The 14,499-nt window shown below is 38.8% G+C and overlaps 1 long non-coding RNA gene across 1 annotated transcript; it reads left to right on the top strand.

Annotated features, from left to right (window-relative positions):
- The first annotated feature begins 10,526 nt into the window (after positions 1 to 10,526).
- LOC129655916 (uncharacterized) lies at positions 10,527 to 14,223 on the top strand. The gene is made up of 3 exons (XR_008716138.1): positions 10,527 to 10,575; positions 11,273 to 12,142; positions 14,041 to 14,223. It is a non-coding gene; the product is annotated as an uncharacterized LOC129655916 (long non-coding RNA).
- Positions 14,224 to 14,499: the final 276 nt, after the last annotated feature.

The raw sequence follows: 14,499 nt of genomic DNA, 5'->3' as shown, positions 1-14,499 counted from the left end.
AGTCAAACCAGCAGAGAAATTTAAATGCTGCACAAAAAGTATTTAACATAGAGCAAGAAAGGAAGAGCAGAAGTCAAAAAAGACATGAGACATAAAGAAAACAAATAGCAAAATGCCAAGTATAAATCCAACCATATTAATAATTCCATTAAATGTAAATGGGCTAAACACTGATTAAGTGGCAGAGGTTGTCAGACTGGACAAAGGTCAAGACACAATTATATGTGGTCTATGAGAGATAAATTTCAGAATTAATGATACAGCTGGCTGAAAATAAAAAGATAAAATAATAATATACCAACTCAGTTCTTAAAAAATATGCCAAAGACCTTATCACCTCACCAAAGAAGATATATACATGGTTGGTGAATAAACATGAAAAAATGCTCCCCATTATATGTCATCAGAGAAATGCAAATTAAAACCATAAGATATCACTACACTACTGATTAGAGGTATACAGATAATTAATCACCATTGTCTTTTTTAGACATCACCATGCAATATTTGGGCTTCCCTGGTGGCTCAGCTGGTAAAGAATCCACCTGCAATGTGGGAGACCTGAGTTCAATCCCTGGGTTGGGAAGATCCCCAGAGAAAGGAAAGTCTACCCACTCCAGTATTCTGGCCTGGAGAATTCCATGGACTGTATAGACAATGAGGTCACAAAGAGTTGGACACAACTGAACAACTTTCACTTCACTTCATGCAGTATTTATCTAAATAGATGGTGAATGGTGAGAAGATTACTTACTATTTTGGAAATTAAAAGGTTGGAGATATATGGATTTATTGAAATAGTGATTAAGAACATGAAATTTTTAGTCAGACAAATATGTGTTCAAATTAAAAATCTCCCACTGGTATGAAACCTTGCAAAAGCCACTTAACGTTTCTAGTGAAAGTGAAAGTCACTCAGTCATGTCCAACTCTTTGCATAGTTCATGGTTACTTTTATTGGATCAATTGTGAAGAGAATAGGCAATTAAAAAATGACCAAAATAATTATTAGAAAATGTTCTTAAATTTTTGTACATATTTGGAAAGATTTCATATTGTTAACTGTGTACTTTTCTTATTCTAAAAATAATCCAAGCTGACTATATAATCAGATGCTATAATCAATGAGTCACCAACTGCCATTTGGAAAGTTTTATTTATATTTTTAAACGTCTAAATTACTTTTTATAAAATTACTATTTCTGTGTACTAAATTGTGACCTAAAGCTGCATCTTTTATGGCTAACAATAAATATCAATTTTAAACAGTTATTTAAACAAAAATGATGATCTTTGAACAAAATATAAGTTTTTTTATTATATAGTTACAATAGAACCTAATAAAACCTAATACTAGTAGGATAGTATGAAAAAATGAAAGTCAGTCAGTTGTGTCTGACTCTTTGTGACCCTATGGACCCTGCCAGGCTCCTCTGTCCATGGGATTCTCCAGGCAAAAATACTGGGGTGGGTTGCCATGTCCTCCTCCAGGGGATCTTCCTGACCCGTGGGTTGAACTCTCGACTCTTATGTCTCCTGTATTTGTAGGCAGGTTCTTTAACACGAGTGCCACCTGGGAAGCCCATAGGATGGTATAGTACATATAGGATAATATAGCCCATGTAGGATAATACAGTGACAAATAAAAGGAAAAAAAAATCAACTTTCAGTAGAATTCTACCCTGATGTAATTTAATAGTATTTTGGTGAGAAGATGAGAGTTTGTATGTTCATTTCAATCAAGGGTATTCTGTTCTTGGGTGGCCCGTTTATATTTTAATCACTCATTCATTATAACTGCTGAAAATATAGTACAACTAAATTTATCCTTTTTCTGTCAAGAGAAAAAACCCAGAATCTTTTTTAAAACCAGCCTTATGGCCAAGACAAAGCCTAGTCAGGAGTTACTTGAGTGAAATGTCACAAAGGTCGTGGACTCTTTTTTTTTTTCCTTAAAAAATTAATTTATTTATTCTAATTGTAGGCTAATTACTTTACAATAGTGTGGTGGCTTTGCCATACATTGACATGAATCAGCCATGGGTGTACATGTGTCCTCCATCCTGAACCCCCTCCTGCCTCTCTCCCCATCCCATCCCTCTGGGTTGTCTCTGTTTCTTTGCATCAAACTTGGACTGATCATCTGTTTCACATATGGTAATATACATGTTTCAGTGCTGTTCTCTCAATTCATCCTACCCTTGCCTTCTCCTACAGAGTCCAAAAATCCGTTCTTTATATCTGTGTCTCTTTTGCTGTCTTGCATATAGGGTCATCGTTACCATCTTTCTAAATTTCATATATATGCATTAATATACTGTACTGGTGTTTTTTTTTTTCCTGACTTACTTCACTCTGGATAATAGACTCCAGTCTCATCCACTTCATTAGAACTGATTCAGATGTGTCCTTTTCAATAGCTGAGTAATATTCTATTGTGTATATGTACCACAACTTTCTTATCCATTTGTCTGCCAATGGACATCTAGGGTGCTTCCATGTCCTAGCTATTGTAAACAGTGCTTTGACAAACATTGGGATACACGTGTCTCTCTCAATTATGGTTTCCTTGGCGTGTATGCCCAGCAGTTGGATTGCTGGGTCTTATGGCAGTTCTAATTCCAGTTTTTTAAGGAATCTCTACACTCTTCTCCATAGTGGCTGTACTAGTTTGCATTCCTACCAACAGTGTAAGAGGGGTTCCCTTTTCTCCACACCCTCTCCAGCATTTATTTTTTGTAGACTTTTTGATAACAGCCATTCTGACTGGCGTGAGATGGTAACTCATTGTGGTTTTGATTTGCATTTCTCTGATAATGAGTGATGTTGGGCATCTTTTTATGTGTTTGTTAGCCATCTGTATGTCTTCTTTGGAGAAGTGTCTGTTTAGTTTTTTAGCCCATTTTTTGATTGGGTCATTTATTTTTCTGGTATTGAGCTGCATGAGCTGCTTTTATATTTTTGAGATTAATTCTTTGTCAATTGCTTCATTTGCTATTATTTTTTCCCATTCTGAAGGCTGTCTTTTCACCTTGCTTATAATTTCCTTCATTGTGCAAAAGCTTTTAAGTTTAATTAGGTCCCATTTGTTTATTTTTGCTTTTATTTCCTTTACTCTGGGAGGTGGTTCATAAAAGTTCTTGCTGTGATTTATGTCAGAGAGTGTTCTGCCTGTTTTCCTCTAGGAGTTTTATAGTTTCTGGTCTTACATTTAGATCTTTAATGCATTTTGAGTTTATTTTTGTGTATGGTGTTAGAAAGTGTTCTACTTTCATTCTTTTACCAGGTGATTGACCAGTTATCCTAGCACCACTTGTTAAAGAGATTGTCTTTTCTCCATTGTATATTCTTGCCTCCTTTGTCAAAGATAAGGTGTCCATAGGTGCGTAGATTTATCTCTGGCTTTCTGTTTTGTTCCATTGATCTATATTTCTGTCTTTGTGCCAGTACCATACTGTCTTGATGGCAGTAGCTTTGTAGTATAGTCTGAAGTCAGGTAGGTTGATTCCTCCAGTTCCATTCTTCTTTCTCAAGATTGCTTTGGCTATTTGAGGTTTTTTGTATTTCCATACAAACTGTGAAATTATTTGTTCTAGTTCTCTGAAAAATACCTTGGTAGCTTGATAGGGATTGCATGGAATCTATAGATTGCTTTGGATAGTATATTCATTTTCACTATGATGATTTTTCCGATCCATGAACATGGTATTTTTCTCCATCTATTTGTGTCATCTTTGAATTCTTTCATCAGTGTTTTATAGTTTTCCATATATAGGTCTTTTGTTTCTTTAGGTAGAGTTATTCTTAAGTGTTTTATCCTTTTCATCACAATGGTGATGGGTGATGTTTCTTTCATTTCTTTCTGTTTTGTCATTGTTACTGTATAGGAATGTAAGGAATTTCTGTATTTCTGCATTAATTTTATGTCTTGCAACTTTACTATATTCATTGATTAGCTCTAGTAATTTTCTAGTGGTGTCTTTAAGGTTTTCTATGTAGAGGATCATGTCATCTGCAAATAGTGAGAGTTTTACTTCTTTTCCAATCTGGATTCCTTTTATTTCTTTTTTTCCTCTGATTGCTGTGGCTGAAACTTGCAAAACTATGTTGAATAGTAGTGGTGAGAGTGGGCACCCTTGTCTTGTTCCTGACTTTAGGGGAAATGCTTTCAATTTTTCACCTTTGACGATAATGTTTGCTGTGGGTTTATCATATATGGCTTTTATTATGTTGACTCATAATAAAAGCCATAAGAAACATATCAGGTATGTTTCTTCTATGCCTGCTTTCTGAAGAGTTTTTGTCATAAATGGGTGTTGAATTCTGTCAAAAGTGCTTTATGCATCTATTGAGATAATCATATCAGATAAAATAGACTTTGAAATAAAGACTGTAAAAAGAGACAAATAAGGACACTACATAATACTGAAAGGATCAATCCAAGAAGAAGATATAACAATTATAAATATATATGCACCCAACGTAGGAGCACCTCAAAACATACAGGAAAAGCTAACAAGTATGAAAGGGGAAATTAACAGTAACACAATTATAGTGGGAGACTTTAATACCCCACTCACACCTATGGTTAGATCAACCAAATAGAAAATTAACGAGGAAGCACAAGCTTTAAATGATACAATGGACTAGTTAGACCTAACTGTTGTCTACATATTTTCTGATCACAGTGTAGTAAGATTAGATATCAACTACAGGGGGGGAAAAACTATTAAAAATACAAACATTTGGAGGCTAAACAACACGTTTCTGAATAGCCAACAAATCATGGACGAAATCAAAATATGCATAGAAGCAAATGAAAATGAAAACACAACAACACAAAACCTATGGGATTCAGTAAAAGCAGTGAGAAGGTTCATAGCAATACACGCTTACCTCAAGAAACAAGAGAAAAATCAGATAAATAACCTAACTCTACACCTAAAGCAATTAGAAAAAGAGGAAATGAAGAACCCCAGGGTTAGTAGAAGGAAAGAAATAATAAAAATTAGAGCAGAAATAAATGAAAAAGAAACAAAGGAGACTCTAGCAAAAATCAACAAAACTAAAAGCTGGTTCTTTGAGAAGATAAATAAAATAGACAAACAATTAGCCAGACTTATGAAGAAAAAAAGGGAGAAGAATCAAATCAACAAAATTAGAAATGAAAATAGAGAAATCACAATAGACAACACAGAAATACAAAGGATCATAAGAGACTACTATCAGCAACTATATGCCAATAAAATGGACAACTTGGAAGAAATGGACAAATTCTTAGAAAAGTATAACTTTCCAAAACTGAACCAGGAAGACGAAAATCTTAACAGACCCATCACAAGCACGGAAATTGAAACTGTAATCAGAAATCTTCCAGCAAACAAAAGCCTAGGACCAGATGGCTTCACAGGTGAATTCTACCAAAAATTTAGAGAAGAGCAAACACCTATCGTACCCAAAGTCTTCCAGAAAATCGCAGAGGAAGGTAAACTCCCAAACTTATTCTATGAGGCCACCATCACTGTAATACCAAAACCAGACAACGATGCCACAAAAAAGAAAACTACAGGCCAATATCACTTAGGAACATAGATGCAAAAATCCTTAACAAAATTCTAGCAAACAGAATCCAACAATATATTAAAAAGATCATACATCATGACCAAGTGGGCTTTATCCCAGGGATGCAATGATTCTTCAATATTCACAAATCAATCAGTGTGATACACTACATTAACAAATTGAAATATAAAAAGGTCATGGACTCTTAAACCCCAGTAAGTCTTTTCCAAAACTTGCGCATGAGAAGTGAGCTCAACTAGGGCAGGGTGTGGCATCCTAAATGAAGTCAGGACTTTAGAGGAGAAGGCACTGTTCCTCTCACTTCCCTGGGGAGAATAACTGGGGTGGTGGTTTAAAAAAACACTTTAACATAATTACTAATAGGACTTGTTCTGTGTGCCAGGCTCTTGGGATGATTTTCTTTCCCTTTTCTCTTTCTATCTCTGTCTTTTCTTTCCCTTCCTCCCTCCCTCCCTTCCTTCCTTTCTTGCTTTTCTTCCTTTCTATCACTTTTTCTTTCTCCCTCTTTTCTCCTTCTCCTTCCCTCTCTCCTTGCTTCCTTTCTCCCTCCTTCCTTTCATATCTCTTTTGTATGTTCCAAATTTTAATATTTATGATACTCGTGTAATACAAAAAATTAAGAAAAAACTTTTAAAACACTGAAAGTTTCAGTCTTTAAATTTTCTGCTTTTAATCTTTCTTTTGGACAAAAAGGAAAATAAAAAATGAATCTCAAGCCCCACAAAGGGATCCTTTATTTCCTTGCTGGGAGCAGTAAGGCCCATTACAACAACTTCATAATATGCAGTCTGATATTAATGTCTATCATTTGCCCTGTTATAGGCAGAGAAGATAGAAAGATGGCTTATAAAACATGTCAGGGGCTTCCCAATGCCCTCAGGACAAATTCTAAGCTGCAATGTGGCTGGAATCTGGTGAACTAGGGCAGAATATGGAGAACATAAATGGGGGAAGAGGGGGAAGTTAGAGAAGGATTGTATTCAGGGGCCAGGGTTGGGTAGCTGAGACCTTGTAGAACTTTGTTGGTCTTTTGATGATTTTGCCTTTTATTCCCAGTGAGATAAAAAGCTGTTAGAGGGTTTCATGCAGAAGAGTGATGTAATTGCAGAGATCATTCTGGCTGCTATTATTGAGAGTGGCCTGTATAGGGGCAAGGGTGGTAGCAAGGAGATCTACTGGGGGCTATGGCTCTATATAATTCAAGTAAGAGATGATACTGGATTAGACAAGGATGGAAACAAGTGATAGTGAAAACTAGTAGGATTCTGGATACATCTTGATAATGGAGCCCATGGGATTTACTGTAGATTGAATCTGGGACTAGAGAAAGTGAAAAGTATGCCAGTTCTGAGATATTTATGAGGAATTCATGAAATCTTTAAGAAGGTATAAGGGGATGGGACCCAGCTCATGGTAGAGGGATTGGATCATGATAGTTTATTTACGCAGTTGGAAATAAGATAAAAATATGGGTACAGATATGCTAGATGGGAGCTTGTGGAGCTCTTTTCTGATTGTTTCTGTTTTCTCAATGAAGAGAGAAGCAAGGTTATGTGCTAAGAATGAGCAAGGAGGAGAAGGTTATACAGACATTTTTTTGCTCTGAGAGAAAAAAAAAAAGATGTGAAATAGTTCAGTCAGTGTCTGACCCTTTGCAACCCAATGGACTGCAGCAGACCAGGCTTCCCTGTCGGTCACCAACTCCCAGAGCTTGCTCAAGCTCATGTCCATCGAGTCAGTAATGCCATCCAACCATCTTATCCTCTGCACCTTCTTCTCCTCCTGCCTTCAGTCTTTCCCAGCATCAGGGTCTTTTCCAATGAGTCAGTTCTTCGCATTAGGTGGCCAAAGAATTGGAGCTTCAGCTTCAACATCAGTCCTTCCCATGAATATTCAGGACTGATTTCCTGTAAGACTGACTGATTTGATCTCCTTGAAGACCAAGGGACTCTCAAGAGCCTTCTTCAACACCACAGTTTAAAAGCATCAATTCTTCAGCACTCAGGTTTCTTTATAGTCCAATTCTCACATCCGTACATGACTACTGGGAAAACTATAGCTTTGACTAGATGGACCTTTGTTGGCAAAGTAACGCCTCTGCTTTTTAATACACTGTATAGATTGGTCATAGCTTTTCTTCTAAGGACCAAGCATCTTTTAATTTCATGGCTACAGTCACCATCTGAAGTGATTTTGGAGCCAAAGAAAATAAAGTCTGTCACTGTTTCCATTGTTTCCCCATCTATTTGCCATGAAGTGATGGGACCAGATGCCATGATCTTTGTTTTTTGAATGTTGAGCTTTAAGCCACCTTTGTCACTGTCCTCTTTCATTTTCATCAAGAGGCTCTTTAGTTCATCTTCACTTTCTGCCATAAGGATGGTGTCATCTGAATATCTGAAGTTATTGATATTTCTCCCAGCAATCTTGATTCCAGCTTGTGCTTCATCCACCCCAGCATTTTGCATGATGTACTCGGCATATGAGTTAAAGAGGCTGACAATATACAGCCTTACCGTACTCCTTTCCCAATTTTGAACCAGTCTGTTTTCCATGTTCAGTTCTAACTGTTGCTTTTTGACCTGCATACAGATTTCTCAGGAGGCAGGTAAGGTGATCTGGTATTCCCATCTCTTTAAGAATTTTCCACATTTGGTTGTGATCCATACAGTCAAAGGCTTTGGCGTAGTTAATAAAGCAGAAGTAGATGTTTTTCTTTGCTGTTTCTATGATGCAGTGGATGTTGGCAATTTGATCTCTGGTTCCTCTGCCTTTTCTGAATCCAGCTTTTACATCTGAAAGTTCTTGGTTCACGTACTGTTGAAGCCTCGCTTGGAGAATTTTGAGCATTACTTTGCTAGTGTGTGAGATGAGTGCAGTTGTGTGGTAGTTTGAACATTCTTTGGCATTGTCTTTCTTTGGGATTGGAATGAAAACTGACCTTTTCTCTAGTCCTGTGGCCACTGCTGAGTTTTCCAAATTTGCTGGCATATTGAGTGCAGCACTTTCACAGCATCATCTTTTAGGATTTGAAATAGCTCAACTGGAATTTCATCATCTTCACTAGCTTTGTTCGTAGTGATTCTTCTTAAGGCCTACTTTACTTTGCACTCCAGGATTTCTGGCTCTAGGTGAATGATCACACCATCGTAATTATCTGGGTCATGAAGATCTTTTTTGTATAGTTCTTCTGTGTGTTCTTGCCACCTCTTCTTAATATGGACTCCCCTGGTGGCTCAGACAGTGAAAAATCTGCCTGCAATGCAGGAGACCTGGGTTTGATACCTGGGTCAGGATGCTCTCCTGAAGAAGGGAATAGCAAACCATTCTAGTATTCTTACCTGGAAAATTCCATGGACAGAGGAGCCTGGTGGGCTACAATCCATGGTGTTGCGAAGAGTCGGACATGACTTTCACTCACTTCTTTATTTCATCTGCTTCTCTTAGGTCCGTATCATTTCTGTCCTTTATTGTGCTCATCTTTGCATGAAATGTTCCCTTGGTATCTCTAGTTTTCTTGAAGAGATCTCTAGTCTTTCCCATTCTATTATTTTTCTCTATATTTTTGCATTGATCACTGAGGAAGGCTTTCTTATGTCTCCTTGCTATTCTCTGGAGCTCTGCATTCAGATGGGTATGTCTTTCCTTTTCTCCTTTGCCTTTAGCTTCTCTTCTTTTCTCAGCTATTTGTAAGGGCTCCTCAGACAACCATTTTTCCTTTTTCATTTCTTTTTCTTGGCAATGGCCTTGGTCACTGCCTCCTGTACAGTGTCATGAACCTCTGTCCATAGTTCTTTAGGCACTCTGTTTCTCAGGTCTAATACCTTGAATCTATTTCTCACTTCCACTGTATAATCGTAAGGGATTTGATTTAGGTCATACCTGAATGGTCTAGTGATTTTCCCTACATTCTTCAATTTACATCCGAATTTTGCAACAAGGAGTTCACGATCTGAGCCATAGTCTGCTCCCGGTCTTGTTTTTGCTGACTGTAGAGAGCTTCTCCATCTTCGGGTGCAAAGAATATAATCAATCTGATTTTGGTATTGACCATCTGGTGATGTCCATGTGTAGAGCTGTCTCTTGTGTTGGAAGAAGGTGTTCGCTATGACCAGTGCATTGCTTCATTTTTTACTCCAAGACCAAATTTGCCTCTTACTTCAGGTATCTCTTGACTTTCTACTTTTGCATTCCAGTCCCTATGATGAAAAGGACATTTTTTTTTTGGTGTTAGTTCTAGAAGCTGTTGTAGGTCTTCATAGAACCATTCAACTTCAGCTTCTTCAGAATTAATGGTTATCAAGAAGAAGTGCAAAGTGAAACAGTTATCTGGAAGAATTGCAAAGACTAAAGAAGTATAGTGTATGGTGTTTGCATAGTTGGGCTTCCCCAGTGGCTTAGCGGTAAAGAATCTGCTGCAGTATAGGACACGTAGGCTTGATTCCTGGGTCACGAAGACCCCCTGGATTAGGAAATGGCTACCAACTCCAGTATTTTTGCCTGGAGAATTCCCTGGACAGAGAAGCCTGGCAGTCTGTAGTCTATGGGGTTGCAGAGAGTCGGACATTACTGAGTGACTTTCACTATGAATTTAAAGTGACTCCAGTCAGAATGGTTGTGTGTTTTTCTCCAACTTATTCAGCTCCTTGGGGCATCTGGTTCAGGGTCTCTCAAAAGGCTGTGATCAAGATGTTGGCCAAGGGTTATCTTTATGCTTCAAGGTCTCACTAGACTGCAATCAAGGTGTCAGATGGGCTGCATTCTGGATGCTCAACTGGAGTAGAGTCCACGTTCAAGCTGTCAATTTTTAGCAGAATTTATTTCCTTATGACCGTAGGACTGCGCATTTCTGGATTTTTGTTTGTTTGTATCTTTGCTGGCTGGAGGCCGCTCCCAGCTCCAAGAACATGTGTGAAGCTCCCTGCCGTGTGGCCCTCTCTGTAGGCAGCTGTCAACATAGTTCGTTTCTTCAAGGCCAGTAGGAAAGTGAAAGTACGTCTGCTAGCAAAACGCCTTAAGTAATACAGCCTCATAATTGGTGTGGCATCCCTACACTGTGGCATATAGCATAGTGTATTCATGGGAATGATCATCTCATCACCTTTTCCATATTCTGTTAGAAGTGAGTCACAGGTTCCGCCCACCCTGAAGGGGAGGGAATTACACATCCGGGAGGTGGGGGTCACAGAGTCACTTTAGAGTCTGCTCACTGCAGCATTCTCATCCTGATACTCGGTACACAGTAAACCACACTGAGTACATATTATTTTTTAAACAAAACTTACCGAGCTCTTATTCTGAGTCAGAAACTGCTCTAAGCAGTTTAAAAATATTAATCCCCACAGCAACCCTAGTAGGTAGGTGTTAACATTATCCCCATTTTACAGATTGGGAGGTAAGGGACAGAGACATCAACTAACTCAGTTCAAGGTCATTAAGTAACTAAATAGGACTCAAACTCATGCTCATTGGCTTCAGAGTCCGTATTCTTACCTCTTATGCTAAGTGACCAAAAACAAAGTGAATGAATAAATGAATGCTATTGAGAGATACAAGAAATAGTCACCCAGCAGCTCTGAGAACGAAATAAGTTTTGACACTGCATTTTGTAGTTCAATTTTGATGCCATGCCAGTTGATACTATCAGAGAGTTTTATGATTTTAGGTCTTTTTTTCTATTAATATTAAGTAACACAGGTGGAGATGTGAAGCCCGGAACAAAAAAATGTGAGGAACTTCTACTGTGCCTGAGGTTTCCTGGATGTGACATGTCATTTTTATCTTTTCCTTAAAGATATTACCTGGAAGATATAAGGTAAATTTCAGCTATAGTAGGTTCATAAGGAAAGAACAGGTGACTAGGAGATACCTCCAAAAAGAATAATACTGTCCCTTGTGTTTGTCATTTACATTGAGTTGAGAGGCATAAAAAAACAATGACCAGATAGGTGGTGAGACAGGTTTAGAACAAAATATGTTACAGTTCTGGTTTTGTTGCTGTCCAGATGCCATTCTAGGCTAAGTTTCTGTGGAATTTCCCCTGAGGACAGCCCCACTGTGCATTAGAAATATCCCAGTCAAGTGGCCTTCCAAGAGTGGGCATTAAATTGACCACTCAGAATGGCAGAGAGCCATTTGGCTTGAAGAGATACTCCAAACATTTATTATGGTGATTGATGTTTTTAGTGATTGGATAATTTTTCCATTCATTAAATCCAGCAAACCCCTATTATACAGTGATAGGCTTCTAATACTGGTTCTGGTTCTTAACTCTAGGGGGGATTTATTTATTTATTCATTCAATGATTCATTTTTTTGTCTATGCTGCATGGCATGCAGGATCTTAGTTCCCTGACCAGGGATTGAACCTGTGCCCCTTGTGGTGGAAGCATGGAGTCTTCCAATGGACTGCCAGGGAGGTCTCATTGTTTCCTTTTCTATGAATTAAGGGAGATGGACCAGACAATCTCTGGCTAACAGCACTGGAAGGGAATTTAAACTCCATTCTCCCACACCATAACAGCCTACTCAATTTGGAGTCCTGAGGCTGTGTATCTCTGTAAGTATTACATACCAACACTCTCATCTACTCTCTCCAGGTTCATTTCTTTCTGTTATTTATTCCTAGATTATAGTCAGTTTAGAGGGGCTGTACTTTGAGTAAAAAAAGTTTAACAGGGTGCATTCGTTATTTCATAATATTTCAAAACACACCCTGAACTACAGAAAATTTAGAGAGTGGGAGGAGTGATGAGCTAAGTCAGGATGATTCCAAGTGAGAATAAAGTGTTCAAGTCCTAGGAAACTGTCAACAGGAAAGTTAGAGTCCTAACTCCTCCACTGCTCATTTGTTTACCTCTTGGAAATAGTGATCTAATGATATGCTCAGGCTTGTCTTCAAACTGAGCCTTGAGCTAAGCCAGAGGCTCCTAGTGCTGATCAACTGCTGGGAAGTAACCTTGGTGCTTTTAGTTGTTCAACAGCCTTGCTGAGGCCTTCACGTTCAGGACAGTGAAGGGAGGACTCTGGTGTATGCTTGCTAATACCAGCCTACTGTCTGAAAAGTCTGCGTGGGTCCTCACTCACTGTACAACAGAAGGAAGTATGGACAGGCTGGCACATATCTGACATGACTGCAGGGAAAAACAAGCAGGCAAATAGCCTCTTTAGTTATTAAGTAACATATCTGCTTTTCTAAAATTAAAAATATATATTCTCTTAAATGTCAATTTTCACTTTAGTAAATTTAGAAAAAAAGCACTCCATAGTCACCAAAATCCCATTGTCCCTGAAAGACAAAACATAAGACCTTCTGTTGACTTCTGAATTTTTGAATGTGTGTGATAATAGCCCATTTAAAACACCCCTCTTCTGATTTCACAGTTTACTTAGTACCATTTTCTATGTAGATCTCTTGCCTGCTAACTTCTCTAAGTACAAATCCCATGGTTTCTTCTGCTGAGGAGGCATCAGGTGTTGCCAGTATGAACACAAATAACCATCTCATCTTCAGCCTAGGCTGAAAACCTAGGGGTAGCCTTTGTAGAGAGTGAGGCTTCTCACCTCTGCTGCTGCTGCTGCTAAGTCGCTTCAGTTGTGTCCGACTCTGTCTGACCCCATAGATGGCAGCCCACCAGGCTCTGCCATCCCTGGGATTCTCCAGAAAAGAACACTGGAGTGGGTTGCCATTTCCTTCTCCAATGCAGGAAAGTGAAAAGTGAAAGGGAAGTCTCTCAGTCGTGTCCGACTCTTCGCGACCCCATGGACTGCAGCCTACCAGGCTCCTCCGTCCATGGAATTTTCCAGGCAAGAGTACTGGAGTGGGTTGCCATTGCCTTCTCTGTCTCACCTCCTAGCTCTCTCTAAAACTCTATTGAATGCATGTTCTTTTAAGAAATGTCTTCATTTTTTTATTCTCTCCCTCCTCTGAGCTCTGAAATCCTTCATGTGTGCATTCCCCATGGCACTTACAGCCCCTGTCCTGGAAAAGGAATCTCTCCCCCATGCTTACTTTTGCACTACATATTCCCTGGAGACCCAGACACCCTAGCTTTTGATTCCCCATGGTTTCCATCACAAGGACCCGCACAGAACTACCTAATAAACATATTCTGAATAAGCACCTGTTTGTTCTTGATTGAATGCTGAAAAAAATGTGTCAGTTTGTTCTTAAGAGAATAGTTCAACCTCAGGGCCAGACATATAAAAGGGGTTCCAGGCCATTTCCCACTCTGCACAATATGTTCCCACACCCCTCATCTAAGCCTCACTGTTTTCAACTGGAAGGTTGAGAATTAGAGAAAAACACTTTCCTAGCATTATTCTTGTCCCAGGGGAGCACAACTGCCACCCAAAACAGCACTGGGTGGCATTTACAGCTTCCCAAGTGATGTGGCTTTCCAACCCGGTGGAGGAGGGCTTGTGATGGAGTCTCTCACCCTTGGTCCTTTCTTCCAGGGTTGAATGCGCCACAGGATAAAGATTTTTGGACTGACAATGACGACCCAGCATTAGTTGTATTCTAATTTTTTGAACTTCAAAATTTGTATGTAATTTCAGCCTTATGGAGAAATTGTTGAGCAGTATAAAGTTTCATATACCTGTTACCCAAATTCACTAACTGATAGTTTACCCACTGCCCCAAATATACAGTTCTACCACATATGCACATGTATCTATGCCAATTTCTGTATTTGGATGAATAATCATGAGTTCATGCTAACTTCAATTCCAATCTTAAGAGGTTATTCTAGTCTCACTCCCTTTCCATATTTGTAATTAGCTCACATGAGTATGGTAAAAATTAAAAGATAAACACTTTATAGGGCTTCTTTGGCGATCCAGTGGTTAAGGATCCACCTTCCAATGCAGGGGATGTGGGTTCGATACCTGGTTGGGGAACTCAGATCCTACATG

This window comes from Bubalus kerabau, chromosome 6 (assembly GCF_029407905.1).
Source record: "Bubalus kerabau isolate K-KA32 ecotype Philippines breed swamp buffalo chromosome 6, PCC_UOA_SB_1v2, whole genome shotgun sequence".
Classification (NCBI taxonomy): domain Eukaryota; kingdom Metazoa; phylum Chordata; class Mammalia; order Artiodactyla; family Bovidae; genus Bubalus; species Bubalus kerabau.
This window is presented reverse-complemented; position numbering and strand designations above follow the sequence as displayed.